At 38.2% G+C, this 23,661-nt stretch overlaps 1 protein-coding gene across 4 annotated transcripts in view; it reads right to left on the reverse strand.

Moving 5' to 3' along the window:
* The window catches only part of LOC122145693 (WD repeat-containing protein 87-like), a 40,241-nt gene extending 16,925 nt beyond the window's left edge, over positions 1 to 23,316 (reverse strand). The window contains exons 1-4 of one of the 4 annotated variants that reach the window (XM_042761102.1): positions 23,212 to 23,316; positions 21,830 to 21,913; positions 20,050 to 20,196; positions 14,256 to 14,327 (exon numbers count right to left, since the gene is read on the reverse strand). The gene's annotated coding sequence lies outside the window, so the exon portion shown is untranslated. Of the gene's footprint in view, positions 1 to 14,255; positions 14,328 to 20,049; positions 20,197 to 20,649; positions 21,635 to 21,829; positions 22,546 to 23,211 lie in introns of those variants that run through there. The other 3 variants (XM_042761105.1, XM_042761103.1, XM_042761104.1) reach the window with 3 other exon arrangements.
* Positions 23,317 to 23,661: the final 345 nt, after the last annotated feature.

Consider the following 23,661-nt stretch of genomic DNA (forward strand, 5'->3'; position numbering starts at 1 on the left):
AGGCAATTACAGAAGTGACAAGTGAAATGGGATCAAGAAGCACTAGAAAGAGATGGTTGCCATGGAAACGGTGCAAGGGGATCAGAGTACATGCGCAGTGGTCAGGTGACCCCCCTTCCATCAGCCTCACTGAATACAGCGGCCTGGCAGCAAAAGACGGACACAAAGGACAATTGGCCTCTTTAACTGATTAAATTCTTAAGATAATCAGGCTGAATGTATTGGCTATTTTTGTCCAAAGGTCAGCTGGTTGTGTGCATCTGGAGCAGTAGAACTTAAAGTACAGTACACTTTCCACCCAAAGCAGGAGAATGTTGCCAAGAACCAAGCTGATATATAGTATTGTAGAGCAACTGTATGTGTGTGAATTTGTTTACATATGTATGTATGTACGTATATATATATATATATATATATATATATATATATATATATATATGCACACACATGTATGTGTGAGTGTGTGTGTGAAAATGATTTGAGTAAAATTTTAAATTACAAGCTAATTAATCTAACTAACTGCAAATTAATCGCATATATTAGTCCAAGAAATTACCCCCCCCACCCCAAAAGATACATACTTGTGTGAGCTACCATAGTGATGCTTGCTTTAGTGATTTTTTTTTTTTTAAGTTTGATGGTCGGATGTCTCTTTTACCCAGCAGAGAGGAAAGTCTTCCTATTTACATTATCTACACATTTACACGCTTCATTCAAGCCCTGATGTTATTTAATCAAAATTTAATTTCATTTCATCTAGAGCAATCTACATTTAATCAAGCACAGCTAAATGTGAGACGCATGTGCTAATCAGGCAGAAGAGCGAGCGGTTAGAGTTCAGGCTTTCATTAGTACCGCCATTAACACGTCACCTCAGAGTGTTTTGCAAACATCTTCAAACCGGCGAACGCAATTGTCTATTCACCGTGAAACGTTTGTATACGTGCGAGTGACGTCCATTTCAATATGACACCTTAAAACCGCTCGTGCCTCATTTACAAGCCTCCTGTTATTATTCTGTTTCATTTTAAAAAGCTGCTCTGACTAGAATGTGTGACAAACACCTTAAAGGTGACAGCAAAGACATTAAACCCCCAGGATGAGCGTCTCCACGCCGCTGGCAAATTACCACTGATTAGCATTGATTTGAAAACAAAAACCACAGCGTGACACAAATCAAAAGTGCAGTCAATGTTGATGCATAAGTGAAATTGCAAATCTCAAAATAGCTCAATAAATACATCGGAAAGTTACGAACGAGAAAGACGGAGGGCGAGAGGGGGAAAAAATCTGAGTGAAGCAATTACAGATCTAATCAGAGCTTTCTGCATGAAGGTACAGCTCTCCTATCTCCTTCCCATTTGCATCATAACACAGCGTGCAATATTAATTTCCGAGTTTACTGCTTATTGGAAGTGCAAAGTATGAAAAGCCATTAAGGCTGCAAATGGGAAAGCAATTTGCTGTCACACGGATTCGGCTCTATTCGGCTCTTGTTAACCATTTGGAATTAGAGTCATTTGGCGAGAGGTATTCTACGGCAGTCCACTAAAATAAGTAATTATGCTCGTCTTCTCTCTCCCTCCATCTCCCGCCTCTCGCTCTTTCATTTGCGCGGGCGAGGAAAGCTGGATGGGTGGATGAGGTTGAAGGGCGTTGGGGTGAGTAAGTGGATGCAGAGGCAATTAAAGTTGGTAGCTATCTGTTTGGCTAATGCAGGCGCACACACATTGTATAATGCTCGCGCTGCCTGAGGGCCAGGAGGAAAGAGGGAGAACAGATGCTAGGCGGCCATCTCCTTTTACTGCCAGTGTAACTCTTAATCCAATCTCACATGCTCCAGAGCAGCGCGCCTCATTTCAGCCCACTGTGCTTCACGCCCCGAATCACGACTGCGTGCGTTCTTATTGCGAAGCGTTGTGAAGGTAAAAATCACTCGTAATGATTCACGCTGGGACTTGGAGAACCTCTACAGCTACAAATGCTTTTCGTCTTACAAACATCTCATCAACAGTCAAGCTTTCCCTGCTGAAAATATCAGCTTAGACGGCATGCATTTTGGCGGCTGTAATTTCACCGAGTAGGACGTGATCAACATCTTTTGTTGATGTGAAAGAAAAATAGACCCAACCACCAACTACCCCTACAATCAGATGACTAGGTGAAATTACACAGGAAACCTTAGCAACCTTTAAGAACAACCCAAGCAACCATTTAGTCCTGGAAACCACCTGATAAAATTGTGACTGCAATTTAAAATGCATTTTTAAGTGCTTGTTTGTTGGGATGCACACACTGGTCCAACATTTTGTGCTTATATGAACATGACTACAAATAATTAATAAGCATTTACTGCAAACCGAGCCGCTCTGAAAACACTGGATCTTGATCTGCTCACGTGTAAAAGAACACATTGCCACGTGCATTTTGCGAGTAAGACTAACTGAGAAACTGCTCCAACTGATTCATAAGTTTTTTCTGATTCACTAAAAAGACCAAGATCATAAGAGTCATAAGCTTGAGAATCAGACATCACTGTTCATGCTTTATGATTCACCACAAGAACCGGCTCATAAGGGACATTCAATCGAGAATCAGACATCACAGCTCATGCGGTTTGATTCACCTACAAGAACCAGTTCATAAGAGTCATTTGCTCAAGAATCAGACATCACTGTTCACGCAGTATGATTCACCTACAAGACCCAGCTCTTAAGAGTCATTCGCTCAAGAATCAGGCATCACTGTTCACGCAGTATGATTCACCTACAAGAACCAGCTCTTAAGAGTCTTTACATTGTTCGCTGGTTATGTTGTATCTGTTCCATACAGTTTTTTAGTATGGTATTCCATCTACATTGGTGCAAGAATTAACTTATGAGAACCAAACGTCCTGATACCACTATTATTATAAAATGGAACTCTTGCTGATTAAGGTACTGTAGTTCAAATAGTTTTCTGCGCTAAATTAAAGTAGAAAACATATATGTTCATACCAGTCAACTCCATAAATACATTCCCCTTACTTTTTAAGCTACACACTTAAACATGTTCTGATGAGCCTTTGTGCCGCCGAGCATGGCCCCATGTGGCTGCATTCAGTCCCACTCCATCTTGCAGAGACAGAGAGAGACAGAGAGAGAGAGAGAGAGAGAAATTTATGAAGCCTCTGGTCCTCAGGTCTGTAGAGGTGTTTTATGGTGGGACCTGCAGGACCTATTAAAGCAGTGCGGATCTCTCCTATCCGAGCGCGGGTATCGATCGACAGCAGCACCAGGCCAGGGCCTGCCAGCCTAGTTAAAGCCATGCGCCCATGTGTGTGTGTGCGTCTGTACACAGTAGGAAATGAAAATGGGGTCTTGGTGTGTAATGATCTGTGTGTGAATAAAATGAGCAGACTGGAGAGACAAAAAGGAAGATAAATTAAATTATCCCTCTGTTCCTGCAGGAGCTGCGCCGCAGCCGTCCACGCTTAGCTGCTTCACCAAGGATCTGTTTGTGAGGAGGAAATGAAAGGAAGGCAGATGGGGGAGAGAAATGGTAGAGGATGTGAGAAAAGTGTTGAGGAGATGTGTTGAGAGAGACATGCTTATCTATAAGCTCTGTTACCAAACCTAGTGAGCTGCCTCGCTGCCTATTGCCTACATAGCCTACATAGGCACTCTAAGGCAGAACCGTAACTCAAATGGAACTTCATAAGTGATTGATATGGAATGGTGTAAATCCAGATCATACACACAGTGCATGGGAAATGCAACAGAAGCAATTATAGGTTTTGGAACAAAGCAATAGACTATTTCATATTATTGGAATATACTAAAAATATTCCATTTAAATGAGAGGATAAAACTATAAGCATCAAATAGAACAACAAAATAGAACACATTTCAGGAAGAATAGCATGTCTACAACAACATTCATGAAAATTATCTTATTAAAAATAGGCTTGCCATGATATCGTAATCATATTTTATGATACTTTAACAGTACCTAAAGCATCATAATACCCATGTTTAATTTCATTTCAATAGGAGCCTAATGATGGCTAGCTGACAGAAGCTGTGGTCTTTAAATATTACTGTCTATTATTTTATTGCAAATAACAGTAATCTTTGTACATAAAATCATAGTTATGTGGCCTTCAAATCGAGTCATATAATAGTAATTTATGTTAATGTATGTATATATGTCTTGTATTAATTTGGAGTGTTTAATTTTTTGTTTTGTTGGCTAGGAAGGGAGTCGAAATATCAACATTAAAGATGGTGGAAAGCATATACAGCACAATAATAATACTGTTAATTTTGCAAAGTTATTTTTCAATTTTCTGTGCTATATTTCAACCATATTTGAAAGAATAGTTCTGTCATCATTTAATCACCCTCATGTCATTCCAAAACTCTTTTGACTTTCTTTCTTTTGTGGAACAAGAAGATATTTAGAGAAATGAGAAAGTGTTTTTTTTTCCTTCTTTCTTTCTTTCTTTCTTTCTTTCTTCCACAATGGAAGTAATAGTCACCAAAACTGTTTGGTTACCTTTACCAACATTCTTCAAAATATTTTCATTGGTGTTTTCTGCAGAAAAAGAAAGTCATACAGGTTTGGAAAGATGTGAGGGTGAGTAAATGATGGCAGAAGTTTCTTTTTTTTTTAATTGTGTATGACAAAGCACAAGTTAACCAGTGAAAAGGTAATTCCTCAACTTTTGTGGTGTGAATTTTGCAAATTTTAATTATTTGTTAGGTTATCATGCAAAAGTGATATTGGCAAATGCTGATAATCTCAAAATGCCTTTTATCACCTGACATTTCAGCCTATCACATGCCACTATGGTACAGTAATACCATGGTTTTTGGATATACAGCATAGTATTGTATAAAGTATCTTAGATATGGTAATCAATAGATATATATCAAAGTACTACAGTATAATCATCTTATACTATCATTGCTCCATGGTATAACTATTTTTACTGGCATTTTGTGTATTACAACACTGCACTGACAGCCTCAGAGCCAACAGAACAAAGCAAACAGATGAAGAGAGAGAAAGAGAGGGGCAGAGAGAGCTTTTGGGGTTAGGAGTGGAGGAGGGGGGTTTAAGAGTGGTCCTGTTAGGTCCAGACCCCCTGTGCCCCACCCCCAGCTCCTCTCTTTCCACCTGCTCTCATTAACACACACCTCGCACATCATTAAGACATTTGCTGCAGAATTAATAGAAAGACAGATTAAAAATAAATTAAGAAAAATGTGTTGGAGAATGCCTGCATGCACTTCATAAATCACTCGGGCAAAGGCAGGCGCTAGCTCCCTATAATTAACTGCAGACTATTTATTTTATCCTGACGGTATAAATTAGAATTCAGACACACAGATTATATTAGAGGTGTCTGTCATGCAGAACTGCAGCGAGATGTGCGGAATATTTTAAGGATACAAAGAGGAGAGCAGAAAATAGGAATGAGAAAGAGAAAAGGGGGATGGGGGAAAACATACCTCAACATTCTGAGAAGAAACACATTTTTAGTGTTAGTACTAATTATTTTTTCCGAAATAACTGCATATATATTAATACATATAGGTAGTTAGGTAGATAGATAGATAGATAGATAGATAGATAGATAGATAGATAGATAGATAGATAGATAGAAGAATGGATGGATGGATGGATGGATGGATGGATGGATGGATGGATGGATAGCACAGGGCTCTGACTCTTATACCTGTATCTAACGGGTCAAATGTGTGTGTGTGTGTGTGTGTGTGTGTGTGTGGTGTGTGTGTGTGTGTGTGTGCGTGTGTGTGTGGTTGTGAGAGAGAGAGAGAGAGAGAGAGAGAGAGAGAGAGAGAGAGAGAGAGAGAGAGAGAGGAAGGACTCAGGCCACACACTGCCTCCTCGTGGGCACTGTGCCCATATTGGCATTAACTCTACCACTCTACATGGTTTTTAGTTCCGCAACAGAGATGCACACATTCTGTTTTGTAAAAAATTAAATAAAAAATAAAATAACTTGTTTCCAAACCACTGCCACAGATCACTACCTACTCGATACAAAGCCCTAAACTTAACCCATAGCCCATGCACATTTGCAGTCCAACACAGTAACACCAATGGCACGAGTTTGGTGTGAGAACAGTGGCAGATGGAGGGAGAGTTTGAAAACATGAATTATTTTTGCAGTTACTGTATCATATATTTGGTGACTATAATCCAAAAAAGCAGCGTTTGGCTAATCTGGGGTGCGTTTCCCGTACAATGCCATAACTCACTGATTAACCACCATAGTATGATGCATCGTTGTGGAAACAAACTAGCTAGTCACGATTGTTTCCCGAACACGGTCACATCTCCGTTATTTGAACAACATTAGTTCGACAACATAGGGCCATTCTTAATGATGTCACACGCATGTGGTGGAGGAATACTTTCTGCTATATAACTGATTAGAAATATCTAAGATGCTGCTGTATTGAACATGGCACCTGATGACTAATTTACTATGTTTTGTTCCCTGGCATTTTGCTTTATTTGATGTTTGATTCAACGCGGGATCCCTCTTATGTCATACTCCGGGGTTCCCTTTGGTATTTATGCACATGCACACTCTTCAAAAAAAGCACTTTTAGAGGACGTGCAAAAATACATAGATTAAAATGCTTTTATATTTAGATAGAATGGAAAATATAGATTGTACTGCATGTTAGCTTCTCTTATTGTACCCAAGAGCATATTTATTTAAGCCCATATGTGACCCCACGGACAAGTCTTAAGTGTAAATTTTTCAAAAGTTGAGATTTATGCACCATCTGAAAGCTGAATAAATAAGCTTTCCATTGATGTATGGTTGAAAATCTGGAATCTGAGGGTGCAAAAAAAAAAATCTAAATATTGAGAAAATCGCCTTTAAAGTTGTCCTAATGAAGTTCTTAAAAATGCATATAACTAATAAAAAAAATTAGTTTTGATATATTTACAGTAGGAAATTTACAAAACACTTCATGGAACATGATCTTTACTTAATATCCTAATGATTTTTGGCATAAAAGAAAAATCTGTAATTTTGACCCATACAATGTACTTTTGGCTGTTGCTACGAATATACCCCAGAGACTTAAGACTGGTTTTGTGGTCCAGGGTCATGTATGTCTTACTAACAAGAAACTATGCTTCTAACCACAGGTCGAGAGCTGTAGGTCCAAGCACGTAAGTTTGCAACGCTGTTTGTGAATTTTCGTTTGAACTATGGTTTCGGGAAACACCGAATCGTTGAACCGTGTTGGTGACGACGGGACTTGCGACCATATTTGGCTAACGATGCCTTTGGGAAACGCACCCCGATCAAGCTTTCGGCTTCTTATAAAACTAAATGTTAATAAGTAATAAAATAATCTGATATATTTTTACACTGCTATATCCAGAAGACCTGAAGAAAACAGATCATATGGCTAAACTATGTACCACAATAGATAAAAATGAACTTGAACCCGACCAATCACACAACAGGTCACTTGATTTAAATTTATGCAGGATCCCACTAGGTAGCTCCGCCCATTGTGAAATCTAATTGGTCCATATACCCACAACACATCTGACTATTATACACCAAATTTGTTTTAATTAGTTATGTTATTAGTTTTTTACATTTTTGCTTTCGGTGAGGATGCACCAATGACTTTCTATTGGAAAAATATTGTGTTGCATCTTCTGACATGACATGAGTGCCAACTTCCTGTTTTGATGATTCTAAGCAGCACAGTCGACCAACAGGTCAGAGTCTCATCCACTAGTACTGAAGCCACAAATACCCTTGACAACACTATGTTATGACCCATTAAAAGCCTCCCTTTCTGTTTATAAATGTTTGTGTGCCTCAAAGATACTTTTGTCCACATTCACAGTCACAAACATGCACAGAAACGAGGATCCTTCTCAGGAAGCACGACACGTCCGCAGTGGCCTCTTCATGAAAGAGAAGTGAAGACACAGGCTCCTGTCCTCCTCATTCACATTCTCCCGCTCTGCCGGTGCATTAAGTCAGTCCACTGAAGAGAGGCATCTTAAAACAAACCATTCTCATAATCAATGACAAAAACAGACACACTGGACCAAAGGCTTTTTACTTGTCCATTTTCTTCTAAGAACGGCAAAAAACAAACTATTTTTTTTCTCCATCTTTATCACTAGTTGAGGCCTTATGGAGAAGATAATGCATTTGGACCCTGTCCTGTCACGGCCCTCATGAAGCTCAGCAGCAATTTCAGGCTCCCATCCCATTTTTGTATTCAGTCGCCTCAGTCCATCACCACAGAGACTTTTGCTTGAAACATGATGTACAAATACACATACAAGCCAAAAAATAGCAAAAACTGTCACAATGTAGTAATAAAAAGGATTACACAGCAAAAAAACAGTGCAATCTGATACATCAAGCTCATTGCAGATGGTTGTTCTCCTCTCCTGCCTCTAAGCCAGTGGAGAGAAAATCAGTCTGGAGGAAATAAATACACACTTATTATGTTCTACGTGCTGCATACCTTCACCTCTGTAATGTATTGCAGCATTCAGTGTGGTGCACGCTGGGGTGAAAAATGAGAACGCAGAAGCACTGCAGAAAGAGAAAAAAGGATGCATAGGGAAACAGAGCTTGGTTGCTACATACTTATATAATGAAGTGGGACTTTAACACGGTAATGAACGACTACAGATGCACATTTACAAAAAACTGCATTGGTTTTATTAAGGTGACCATGTGTCTCCTTTTTCCTGGACAAGATATCTAAATTGTCAAATTGTCTGGGATTTGTATCGATATTCAAATATCAATGTCTTCATACATTGTATGTACGCATATTAGAATTGCTTTGACCGTTTTCTGTAGATCCTGCCTTCTCATATGCCACAATTGGTCGATTATGCCCAATGCTTGCATGCTATTGGACAAACTACTTCCTCAAATAAGCTAGTATTAATGGATTGCCTCATTCATACTAGAAGCATAAGCTGTTATAAAATCATACCTGAAATAATTAACTGAATGAATATGTATATATATATATATACATATATATATATATATATATAATATATATATATATACATATATATATATATATATATAATATAAATATGTATATATATATATATATATATATATATATATTATATATATATATATATATATATATATATATATAATATATATATATATATATATATATATATATATACACACACATATATTTATATACACACACATATATATATATATATATATATACCTAAAATGTAACTAAAATAAAATGAAACAGAAAATAAAAATGGGTTCAAAATATTAATAAAAACTATAATAGTATCTCAGTGATACTGAAATAACACTGGAAACAAGAATTTGTCCCAATTCCAGAATGTACGTCCCAGAATTCGCCCCATTCTTTGAAATGAAAAAGTGTGAAACTGGCATAAAAAGCATGACAGAGCTTCATGTAAAGTGGCGAATGGCTGACTCTTTACTGCTTAAATAAAAATGTAAATTCATGGGAGAGGCTGACACATGTCAATGACAAATAAAGGTGTTAAATATTAAGAAGCACACATTAGTCTAGCCAAGCACAAAACATTATCCAAAAGAGTGTGTTTGTGAGCTAAATTAACTTAATTAAACACTTTACAATAAGGTCCATTAACATAGATAACACATTAGTATGAACTAACAATATACAATGCTTATTTCACAAATTTATAAACAGAAAGTAGTTGATTTCTGCATATACCAATACATATTTAACAAGTTGCTTAAATGGTATATTTCTACCTGATTGCAAATGCATTAAATAATGCATTAACTAATGTACACAATTTTATTTTATTTCATTTTATTTATTTATTTTTGGAAAAGCACATTATTGGGTTTTATTTATATTCATACATTCTGGCTGTCTTTCACTGATCTGTACTACAAATAATACTGTTTATAAAGAAACCGTGATTCTCTGAGTGCCATGTTCCACTGTCTCATTTACGTAAGCTACACGATTTACATGCAAGCCAATCACACGTCTGTCATGCAACTGACAAACACCCTGTGCATAGTGCCCCGGCAGGTCCGCACGCAACCAGTAGGTGTCTCTCTTTCACTGTTCATGGCCCTGCTGCCCACTGCCGGCCCCCTCCCGTCCCTCAATATCCCCATCTCCACATAATATATACACCATCATTTGAAAATGGCAGCTTTTTGAAAATTCACCTTGATTATCAGACATTAAAAGTGACTTGAGCAGCGCTGAGTGTCTGGCTGGGGAGACGGCTGCAGACAGCCAAACAATGCGGCGGGCGCGGCATTAACGCCTCGCTGGCCCATGCAGCCACGCAAGGGAGAGGAAGCCCTTTGTTCTCTCCCTCATCCAATTATTTTTAACGTGCGCCTCTTTCACAACAAGAGAGAATTTAATTTTAATGCACTCTGTAAGAAAAGCCCCAACATACATCTATTCTTTAAAGAAGGAGGAAAGAATATGGATGAGGGAGAAGAATTAATCAGGGCGCATGTGTGAGTGTGAAGTGCAACCATAGCCCTTACAAAAAATGGGTGCATGCGATCATTCTCCTCTAAAGTGAGAAACACAGCACACATGCTGTGAGGGCAAAAACACACGTGCCGCATTCATGGAGCAAAAAACAAACAACCAAAATACCCAAGATTCCATATAAAATGGGTTTGAGAATAAAAAAGCCAGGGACTCTCACAGGAAGGTATGCGTCCAAATATTTTTCTAATTGGATGAGCACTTTATCTTGCTGTCAGTGAGGTTATAAAAATGCGTGCAGTTCCCAGAAGGAGAGAAGCAGCTATATAGCCGGTCCTTTATTACTGCACGCTAGTGTCTGATATATGCTCCTGCGTTAACCTTTCATCTGAGCCCAACACACACACACACAAGCATGTGTTTTATGCAGAAATTCTGAGTTGTTGTTGTGAACGTTACAGGGGAATGTGGTGATTATATACTGGAAGTGCAGCAAAAAATGCATTTAGTAAATCATGGTGCATTAATACACCATCTGCATGCAGCCAAGTACATGCACGCACACACCCTAGCAACACGATTCAACCTGACAGAAAAAGCAAATTAGAATCCGACATGTTCTGCGAAAGGCTGTTGCCATCTTAGCCGCACTACCGCCAATTTTCTCAGCAGTATGAAATGATTGTTTTTTTCTTATCAGCGTCGAGGCAGCATCTACAGCAGTGAGAATTTAAAATGAAAAGCCCTTAGTTTTTGTCCCCAGGAACACAAAATAGACAAAAACCCGAATGTGCGCACGCACACACGCTCTCGTGAACAAAATTAGATCTTCAGTTCTAGGTTAGACAACTAACTGTTTGTGTATAACCCTCGCTCTGCGGCACAGCAAAAGCAATTCTCTGGAGATGGTGAAATTAAAGGGCAGAATCCAGCCTGTTTATGGTTGGCACTCCGCTCTCCTCTCAATCAAATGTTTTATTAGCAATCATTCGGCACTCTCCGGGCCCTAACACTCCTCCGCCGGAGGAAGGAGGGGGGCTCCAGGAGGGAGCTCTGGTACCCGCTGACCCCCGCTGGACTGCACACAGCTGATTACTCCCACCTGGAGCCCGAGTCACCATTAACCTCCACGGGGGCTCAAGCGGCCAGCCGTCCCCACTGCTTCCCCAAGAGGACGGAGGGTTAGAAAGACTCAACCAGAGAAGAATCAAAGACTTAAGAGTGGGGAGAAAAAGAAAGAAAGACATGCCATGGTGTCATGTGGCAGAGATTGTGATTTAAGTGTGAGAGCCACAATTTCAGTACAATTAGGAGTCACAAGACAGTTGGGATTGTGGTTTAGTGGTTAACGCTAAAGCCTTGGTGCTCATGTGGGAAATGCAGGTTTGATTCTGGTAGTACTTCCACCCTGAATGACATGATTTAAAATCTGCCACATTTGGAACATGCAGTGGGTAAAAGAATCACCCCCCTTTAAAATAATCACATTTTGATGCTTTGCAGCCTGAGATTAAGACAGACAAAGATTTTGTTTTATCCAGCTGTATTTACTCAGTGCAACTTATAACATCCAGGTGAAAGGTGTAACACCAACATGTCAGAATAAATAAATAAATAAATAAATAAATACATAAAAACAGAATCAGTGAGTTGGAAAAAGGATCACCCCCCCTTGTGTCAGTATTTTGTTGAACCACCTTTTGGTTTCATCGCAGCCTTTTGTCTGTTGGTATTTGTCTCTACTAACTTTGCACATTGCAATGTATACCCACTCCTCTTTGCAAAACTGCTCAAAATCAGTTAAATCTGATGGTGAGCGTTTGTGGACTGCAGTCTTCAAGTCATTCCACAGATTTTCAGAGGAGTTTTAGTCTGGGCTCTGACGAGGCCATGCAAGAACATTCACCTTTTTCTCCTTCAACCACTGTGTGCTCAGTTTTTTTTGTGTGTGCTTTGGGTTATTGTCATGTTGGAAGGCAAACCTTCTTTCCATTGACAATGTTCTAGCAGAGGGCATCAGATTTGTCTCAGGAATTTGGTGGTATTTTGCCCCATCCATATTTCCTTCTTTCCTGACAAGTGCTCCAGTCCCTGCTTCAGAGAAAATACTACCACCTCCATGCTTTACTCTAGGAATGCTGTTATTTGGATGGTGAGCTGTATTGGATTTATGTTAGACATATCGTTTGGTGTTGAGGCCAAATAATACAATTTTAGTCTCATCTGCCTCAGAATGTGAAGGTGCGTTTGGCAAAGCTCAGTGGCAACTGCATGTGGCCTTTCTTGAGGAGTGGCTTTTTTCTTGCAGCGCTCCCATACAAGCCACATATGGAGAATTTGTGATATTGTTGTCACATGCACACAATGACCACTTCTTTGTCATAATTTCCTGCAGCTTCTTCAGAGTTGCTGTAGGACTCTTGGCCGCCTCACTGACCAGTTTACTCCGGCTCTTTCATCCAGTTTGGAGTGACGTCCTGATCCAGGGAGGGTCTGTGTTGTACCAAATCCCTTCCACTTCTTAATAATAGACTTCACTGTGCTTATATCCATTGATAAATCATTTGAATTTATATATACACATTTCATTAATTGTGTTTGTTGTGATTTTTTTACCTGAGTTGTTTTTGCAGTGAATTTTATCCCATAGTTGATTGTTTGCTTCAGTTGCACTACCAAGGACTGAAATGCTCCAGGAAAGCTCTTTTCATGCTGAGCTGATCAAAATGACCACAGCTAAAAGTCAAATGACTTTGTGTGCCATTGAGAAGGTTTACAAGTCATTTTCAGGAGGGGGTGATCCTTTTTCCAACTCAGTGATTCTGTTAAAAAAATAATTCTGACATGTTGGTGTTATATCTTTCACTTGGAAGTTATAAGTTGCACTGAGTAAATAAAGCTGGATAAAACAAAAACTGTGTCTGTTTTCATTTCAGGCTGCAAAGCAACAAAATGTGATTATTTTAAAGGGGGGTGATTCTTTTCTATACCCACTGTAGACCATTTTGAGCCAATCACCTGATCTCCAAATATCATGGGATTTATCATGTGCTATTCACCTGCTATTAGTTTTTGTTTTTTTTTAAATATGGTTCATAGCTTTAGATTCTTTTTTTAGATTTAATTATTTTACTACTTCAAGTTAAACTAAATACATGAAAATGTATCCATGTTGCATAGCTAATATAAAATGTCATAAAATAAAAAAAAAGTTATATAAATATTAATATTCATATAAATACTGTATTTTATTGTAGTTATTGTTTGTTTTATTTAAAGTACGCACTGAAAGCTTGTACTGAAGAAAAAGTAGATTTTTGAACATAGCACGTCATTATTTTATTTTATTAATTATTTTAGAACTTTACTTTTTGTGTGTTTTAAATAACATGCACAGAAAGCTGTTACTGACTGTCTGTATATAGGAGTTTACTTGATCAGCATCACAAATTTGCTTACATTTGATTAGTTTTTATTGAAATATAAGCTTAGCTTATGTTTCTAGAAACAAAATAGCTGCTTGAGGGCATTGCCAAGAGTATAGTATATGATGTGCCTTAAACAACTGATCTCGGCTCCATCCATCTCTTGATTTCAATATTTAATTAGCAAAAGACCAACAATAATAATAATAATAATAAAATGTTCAAGAGTTCAAGTGACAGGGTAACACTTGATGTGTGATGGGGCAAAATAGCAGAAATAAGAGTGTGGGCCAGTGAAGACAGTTACCTGCTGACTGACTGAACTATGCTGAGATTTCAGCCTGGACACGTCCTCCTCCAGCTGCTGGATCTGCTTAGTCTGTGAACACACATGCACAAAGATCATGAAATTCGCATCACAATTGTTTACCATCAAACACAGAAATGTTTTGAGAAGGAGACAATAACCAGAGCAAAAATGGTAGCTCAGAAGAAAACAGAGCAGGGAGAAAATGGCTGCACTGTTCTGTCATAATGAGAAGCGGAGGTGTGTGTGTGTGTGTGTGTGTGTGTCGGGTTCCCCTGCTCTGCTCTCATCACATCTGCTGTCAGTAATCTGTTCCTGAGCAAGCAGTGCTGGGATTAAGTGCATGCTGCAGATAAAGGATGTATGCGTCATTAAAACACACAAGACAGACACGTACACACTCACAGAACCACCGGTGAGTAATGATGTGGCCACAGTTTCAATCATGAACGCAGCTTCATATCTGTGTGAAAATCATGGCCGTTCAGAGTGTGGAAGTGTGTGATCTGTGGGCAGATGGGCTTGTTCCGGGAGCTTATTTTAACCTCAGATACGAAGGTCTTTCAAAAGGCACAATTGTCCAACTGTGCAGTGGAGAAATAATGACTTTAAAAGGAATAGTTCAGACAAATATGATAATTTACTCACCCTCATGTTGTTACAAACTCTGTGACTTACGTTCTTTCTAAAAAGGACAAAAAGTACAATAAAGTAGTCCTATGCTATAAATGAAGTCATATGATTTTGCTATTCACTGAAAGACATTCTCTCTGTTGAGACAATATATTTAAATATGTGAAGTATGAGACTGGAGTATAATAATGGACAAATAATTTTGGTCTGTTCCACACCATAAAGTTTCAGAAGATTTGGAATATAGAGTATCGTAAATATGGACAACTTCTATGATACCTTTTAGACATTTTTCATGCTTGACAATGCAAGGGAAAAGTATGATTTCATAATATAGAAAATATTGTTAAAATAATCCACAGAAGAAAGTAAGTCATTTTGGTTTGGAACAGCAGGATAGCCTTTTCATTTTGGTGTGTGCTAAGCCTTTAAGGAAACAATATGACGTCCATGTGTATAAATTATAGGTCTGATTCTAGATGAGGCTTCGCAAGCAATGCTGGAAACTACTATGATTAGAAGCTTCGCAAATAGAGGAAATCTGATTAAAGCTCCAGATAATCATAAAACACAGAGAATAAGAATATAGCACCCATGAGCTCTCATTGATATTCTGACAGGGAGATCAAAAACTGGTATATTATTTTAGTTTTTGTTAGTATTGTGAGTTGTTCATATTTTCTGTTTTCACTTTTATTTTGGTTAAAGTTTTAGTAATGTTGCAGTGTGCTTTTGCCATTTTCATTACTATTATTTTTAAATATGTCTACATAATTTTTATTCATTTTATTTTATTCAGTTTATTTAGTTTTAGTTATTTAAGTAGTTCCAGTTCAACTAAACAAAAATGATTAATAAAAAAACCTTTAAATTATATATATATATAATATATATATATATATATATATATATATATATATATATATATATATAAAATGCTTTAAATATTATTATGTAAATGTATTATTGTATTTCATATTTTTATTTTCCTTCAAGTATTAAATCAAGTATACATTGTGAAAACACCAATCTCACTGTGTTTTTAGCATCGTGTTTCCATTCTTGGCACCAGCTCAGCTGAGCTTGGACTACAGACAGCTCATCCTCCAGTTTCTTCCTAGCTTCTTGTGCCTCTTAGCTCTTTTGGCCCACTATGGACCGAACCGAACTACGCTCTGCAGTCACTCTGTCCACCTACAGGGTGGCGCCAGACATAAAAAACATAATGCAATAAAAGGGCGCACACAGACACACTCATTCAATCTGACCCTTGGTGGAGGTGACCTCCTTGCAATCAGCCCCGTGGAGCACTTATTTCCCAGCTATAATCAGACTCGCTCACTAAGACCTGACCTTTTCTCAGCAGCCCCTCAGCCATGGCTATGTATAACTCCAATATAAAACCCAACCCCCTTGAGAGAGACATCTGCTGAAGCTCAGATCCACACCCATACAGGTTAATGAAGGAGAGAGAGCACGAACACATACACACAACACCGCTGCACAAACAAGCTAAAAAGATCTTGGACTATATGAAAGATACAGGATATATTGCAAGCAATTTCAAAGTATTTCATGTGGCACAGGGTTATACTTCTAATTATATGTTATGCTCATGGTAACAAACTAAATTAAAGAAACAACTTGGTACCAAGTTCCTTTAAGCAAGGTGGCCATTTGGTGACCATCTTAGTAACATTCCAAGCTATTTATGAATTATGACAGACCAAAATTATTGGCTAAGCACATCAACACCGTTTTTCATGCATCCAATAAAATATGACAATATGAATCAATTTATAGATAATAAATTTCGCATCAACAGTGGTAGCTCAGTGGTTTCCAGCAGAGCTTCATTTTTCCACCTGAAGCTTCACCAGATTCCCTTTCACCTCCAAGAGCTACAAGAGAGCAGACACACTTTACATAGCTCTCCTTTAGTATATAAAGTATTTTATCACAGCTAAAGCAATACATATGAATAAATAAATAAATATGGCTTCATTTACACCTGGTATTAACATCCTGTTCAGGTGATCTCATTTTGAAATGAGACAATGCTAAATAAAATAATTCATTATTATTAATAATAAATGTTTTGAGATTTGTTTACTTCAACAACATTCTGAAGTAGACAAAAATGCACATGACCACACTGCAATTCATGTATTTAATAACTGAATACGAGACAATAAAAATAAGTAAAACTATTTTTGCTATATTAGGCATGTGATTAAGAAAGAATGTGTGCATAATTTAAAATGCTTTTTTTTTTATTAATTCAAACTGATTACAATAAATTCTAGTTATTTTACAGTTCTTCTGTCATTTTCTTTATTCCCTGAAATTCCTTTAAATTCTTTTATGATCCATTCAATAGAATGTTCCCTTCAAAAAATTTGGTTTGACTCCCTCCAATATTCAAGGCATGGTTACGGCCTTATTGTAAGCACTAACGCATTACCAGATGAAACTAACTCATGTCATTACCAGATGATAAAACTCAGTCTCAACCACAAAAAAAAAAAAAAAAAAAAACCTTACTTGAAATAAAGTAAACATTACCTATAGCTGCCATGGAAAAAATTCTCATTTTCATTTAGTTTAACTTGATGAACTAAAATGAGTGAAATAAATAGTTATAAAATGTTATTATTATAACATAGACATAAAAAATTATAATAAAAATAACAAAATGCACACCAGAATTATTAAAACTTGAATTAAATTATAATTTTTTAAAAATACAACATAAAAACTAATTCAAAATAATAATTTTAAATACTCTCTATATTACAGAAATAAAATTAATAAGAACTATATAGACATTATAACAACAAATTTGCTAAAATTTCAACTATAATTAAAATAAAAATGATCTGGTAAAAATGAAATAAAAATCACTTGTGATTGGATCAACCGATATGGAATTTACAACCCAGATAGCTCCCCTGTAATTGAACCTTTCATCTGCAGAATGAATGAATCAGTTATCTGTTAATATATTTATTTAAAATGGCATTGGTAACCAAAAACTCACATCCACACCACTAGGTGTCAGTATAAAGTGCAACAGCACTATTGTGTCAATCAGATGGTATTGGTTAAAAATAATGTTGAATATGGATGCATTTGAATATGTATGGATCTGACTTTGCAGGCAGTGTTTGCACACCTCACGTAACTGATTTTTTACATACTTCTGAGGCAGCGTAATGATTTAATAATCTACAACAAAATAGAATCAGCTTTGGTGATATGTAAGTGAATATTAAATTACTATAATACTGATTTCTCGCTAGAAATAACATCAAAAGTGCAAAAAGTTTGAAAGAAAAAATGCACTTACACACAAACTGACCACCAGACGCAACTTTGGGACGCTATTTTTATATTATTAGCTAAGGGATATCAAAGGCAGTGAAGGATACATCTATGCTGCCTTCAAAAAATCGACCAGATGAAGGTATCTCAGGAGGCAGGAAGTGATGCTAACTTTGGATTCAAACGTTTTCCATTATTCCAGTTTTCGGACACAGTTTATATCTTCGAAATAGAAACAATGTCAAATATTTTTGCGCTACCTCTATACTTGCTCACTGAAAATTATACTGCACATAAAATTCAGGCTTACAAAGTAATGAATCAGATTTAAAAGATTATAAAGCAGTGAACACTGACACGATAATGGTGCCCCTCATGATAACAAACCAACTGCGGCTGGAGCATAAAAAGGCTGTGAACTTAAATGTGAGAGTGTTAGTAAACAGAGGCACTGTGAGATTGTTCTCTGAGCAATCACTGTGTAGCTCCCACAACAAGTCTGCCATGACGCCTAGCGACAGGTGACACAGCCACTGCTGACGGACAGCACTGGCCTGAGCTCTGATTGGTCAGCAGTCCCTTCCAAGAGGGGAGGGGTCAGAGTATCACTGCAGCAAACACTAGCTTGCAGCTACGTGCCTAAAGCAACAAACTGTTTGTTTAGTTAGATGCATTTAAATTATGCATATTACACTTTACAGACCAAAAGAAAGAAAGAAAGAAAGAAAGAAAGAAAGAAAGACACTAATCAATATCCAAATGAGAATAAATGAAGACATGGAGACTTTAGCTTAATCTTCTCAGATTTTTGTCATTCTTAGGTGTCCTTTTCAAGAGTTTCAGAAGAAAATGTAAATTCTTCAATGTAAATTCAAATATTTTCATCAATTTCTTATAAGATCAAATTGTTATATATCTATCCTGTTTTTAATTCTCCTGAGGAATTTGAGAAACAGGTTTGATACATAACAGAAACATAACTTCAGAAACATAAGGTCTCCAGAGCTTTGTTTGAAAGAGCTACTTTAGTAGGGTTCTGCCCCGTGTTTTAAGTATCTATTTGCATTTTTCCTTCCAGAGTAAATGCCTTCTTTGGAATCATGTTCCCTGGCATCTGGCAGGGAAAATTCTGGGACCGTCCTCACCTCAAAAGGGGAGGGGGGACACCTGTCTCAAAGTAAACTCACTTCAGTCAAGCTGGGAGAGTGCAGACAGGCACTGCCAGCTGCTCAACACACACTTCACTATCTGTAACAGATCTGGAATATAACAAGGTTAGCAGAGCCACCTAAACAAATAAGGAGCTTATTTGGTACCTAAAAACAACAGGTTTCACACTGCCAATGAACTATATATTAAGTATTTCAAGTGTAATTAACAAAATAATTAAGTATTATTGTGTGAGCCAAAACATCCATCCACATATCAAAGTAGCAGCTGGTGCTCACAAGCCACTGAGATTACAGTAAGTGCCGTATCATAATGTAGAAAAACAACTGAAGCTTCAAACTACAAAAAGTATCTTGGATTTAGATCATTTCATGTTTTTTTTTTCCTCTCAAAGCCTCTCAAATCATCCCGACTAACATTTCCTCTTAGTAAACTTGGTGTGTAACAGCACAAGCCAATTCTTTATAATTACAGTCATTATTCTTCTTATATGAAATGACCCTTCTTAGAAAAAGAGAAAAACACATAAATTACTGCACATGTAATGGTCTGAGATCAAAGTATGTCACAAAGAAGAGCCAAGAATAAAAACACTGAGATTGAGAAAGCAAGAAAGAGAGAGAGTGTGTGGGCCCAAGCAGCCTGGGCCTGTACGTGAAGCTTTTACCTGAGCCTGTAGCTCCTGATCTTGCTTCCTGGCATCTTGCAGCAACCTGAGAAGCTGCTGGTTGCGGTCGTGTCTCCTCTGGAGCTCCTGCTGGCTTTCTTGCAGCTCTCGCTGCAGATCCTGCAGTCTCTGCTCTTGGACGTCCAGCTATCCAACCACAATAGAGGGCAGGGCGCAGAGAAAGAGAAAATCAATCCACTACAAAGAGCCTCTTTCTCCGTTCGCCTGCTCGTTTCGCAGAACCCGCCATGACTAGAGCTCCAGCAAAAGAGGACCTGCCGTTCATCTGGCCTTCATCGCAGCCCCATCATCCACCCTGAACGGTTCTAGGACCCTTCACATACACCCTGACACTCTAGACAGGCTAGGGCAGCCCTGCACTGAATGCAGAGACAAAAATCAATGCTTCTTAACCAAATGCAAAATCACAGCTCATTGTTCGACAGGAAGAGCAGGAGAACCAGCAATTCTTCTGCAGATGGATCTTTACTGACTATTGCACCATGTCAATCTCTTTTAGAGATTTTTCAAATCATTAAAGCAAGGCCCACCACGACACATCAAAAATAAATAATATTGTAATTAGCACAATATGGTCACCTGCTAAAGAGAACGGAGAGGAGGGGAAGATGGGAGTCGAGAAAAGGACAGAGGAGGAGGAGATTTGGCAGATCCCTGGTTCCAGTCAAGTCCAACATTATCAAGCATCCTCTTCTGCATTTTAAATTGTCGCATGATGACAGCTGCATATCCAAAATGGAGGCCTGGTCACTCCCCGCCGACGATCAATTAATCAGCCTCACTCATTAGAGGCCCGAGAGTAATCCACAGATTTGCCTAAGTCACCTAAATCAAACAGTCGCCCCTCGCCTTACCCATTGATTGTGGTCTGGTGACAAGCACTTCAAGCCTTGCCTCATCTTCCCATCCATCTGCTGGCATAGCAAACACTCGAATTCCTTCCAGATTGTGGACTACAACGATGAGGGAAGAATGAGAATCGTTTCCCTTTAATCCTAAAAACCCAGCTCATCCTTTTGCTCTGCTTTTCGGTGTGTGATGCAAGCCGATAACCCTGCTCTTTCTTTGCCTTACAATTGCACTCTCTCTCCATTCTCCCCTCCTAAACTGATCAATACTTCATTTAAATCATGACATTAGCACACTACAACTGGAAAAAAGCTGAAAGGAATAACAACACACTTCTTATGGCAAACGGAGGGTTGGAAAATGGATCACACATCTGATAAGTGACCATAATTGTTTGTTTTTATGTAAAAACTAAGGTTAAAATGCATGTGACGCTCAGGAATGACATCATTGTTTTGATTTGAGCTCCCGAGACTGACTGATCAATATCGCATTTGAATCCAGAGAGAGAAGCAGTGTGGCTATAGCACTTGACGTTAAATGAAATGCAAATAGCGTTGCCATAATCAACACATATTTCAGACGTTATCGTACCGCTGAAACGTACCCAAATTATATTTCCATAAACAAAGAACATGTAGCCAAACGCATTGGCGATTGCATGATATGCGCCCTCATGCATTTGTTTATTCATGCAGGATGCCATGAGAATAATCAGAGCACTATGCAAACACTGCACACTTAAGAATTGAAGGGATGTAATCATCGACGCAGGTTGGTGTGGGAGGAGAGAAGAAGAAGAAAGGGAAAAAAAGGTAATTTCCTGTCGCGGATCTGCATAACAGGCGCGAGAGAGCAAGAGCGAGAACGAGTCTTATCTGCCTAATGGTCATTAACGGAGCTTATTTACCTGAACGCTCTGGGCGTCACGGGCCTGATGAGAGAGGAGCAGGTCTTGCCGGAGCCTTTGGATGCTCGCGTCCCGACGTGACAACTGCGGTTCGGGCATCCCAAACGTGGCGAAGAGGAAGGAACAGAGGGCGTGAGGCGTTTTTGAGAGTAAAGAGAGGGAGGTGGAGAGAGAGAGGAAAGGGAAGAATGAATCACTCCAGGAACATGCACTTACATATAGCCGGGTGCCAATGTCAACCAATGAGCAATTAGGCAGACAAGACCAAAGTTATTGATCTGGGTTTGGGGCTCTTTTTCCCAGGCTAACTAAGCTGAGTATGTGTGATGGCTGCAAAAGCAGTAGGGAAAGAGAAAAGGAGGGGGAGAGTTCGGAAGAGCGACTCCCCCTTGCTCTAGCTGGGCCTGTAGAGTCAAAGAAGGGCCGTCATTTAACCTTCTATTGATCTTCCTCCTAAATAACCCCCCTCCCTTGACAGACGTGTGTTTTCAATGTATGCACTTAATGTAGACTGCTCAACTGTCAATACATTACACAGTCAGATCTGTCTGCATGGACAGGCTACCATGTTTTTTCACAAGAGATCAGGGTTCTCGGGAAGATATAGCCTAGTGTGCCAATCACGTATTACCAACCAGATTGCAGATGTTAGCATTGCTTTACGGACTTGTTTACATTTAGTTTGAGGGTATTTCCTTTGAGATTAATGAAAACAAGGTTTCAAGGAATACATTAATGTCTTTTCAATAGGCTGTAGAGTCTTTAAGGGACAGTTCAACCAGAAATGGAAGTACTGAAAATTATTTACTCACCTACATGTCATTCCAAATGTCTATGATGTTCTTTCATTTGAATCCAAAATAAGGTATTTTGAAAAAAAAAAAAACAATGACATCTAATCTAATATTCATGTCAGTATTTTGCCCACTGGAAATTAATTGGGAAGGCAGATTTCAAATGCTTCATTGGCTAAACGATAAACACGAAGAACAACAGGATAAGCCATTGAACAGACTGTACATCTATCCCTCACAGACATGTTCTTATCAATGTAAAATCAGGCAAGCCACCTGCCCTATAGGGTTGTGTGCCATTCAGAATTGAATTGAGAATGCCTTTTGAATTCCAACTTAATACAGTAACACCAATCTCAGGTGATTGGGCCAGACATCAGAAGAGACAGATTAACTAGCATTTAAACAAATCTCAAAAGGTGGCCATATGTGATCTGATTTTAGATTTTTTGAGGAGGATTTTAAAGGTCTGTCATACTCACATCTATACTATTGGTTAATGCTTGGATAGTGTAATTAGTGCACTGCCAATACAAAGACTGACAAGAGACTATAAAGAGCAATGAGTATCAAAATCTGTAGCCATACCTCAGTCTTCAAAAGCTTTGTTCCTCTGAGGGCAGTGAGATCAGTGGAAGCCTAAAGAGGAAGACATGCATCTGATGAGACTTTGAGCCCAATTTACAGTGTGTACTTAATATACATTTCAGAGCAATGCAGGGAAGATGAACCACACAGTAAGTGAAACATGTGAGACAGATGCCTTTAAGATGGTAGAATAAGCAACTACACATATAGAAGGAAAAGACACCTGTAGGAAAGAGTTACTAATAGTGTCTCTTTTTTAGCTCAATTGTTTCTAGACAGTAAATAAAATGGAGAGTAAATTGATTCAATCATTAAACAATATAGGTCATAAGAAGGTCATTTGGGATTGTAAAATATCATGTGGTGCAACTCTCTAAAAATGATCAAATAATATTAAAATAATATTTGAGAATTCTTGACATTTATAAAATAATATACTTTTTACCTTGA

The sequence above is a fragment of the Cyprinus carpio genome, chromosome A7 (assembly GCF_018340385.1).
Source record: "Cyprinus carpio isolate SPL01 chromosome A7, ASM1834038v1, whole genome shotgun sequence".
Lineage (NCBI taxonomy): Eukaryota > Metazoa > Chordata > Actinopteri > Cypriniformes > Cyprinidae > Cyprinus > Cyprinus carpio.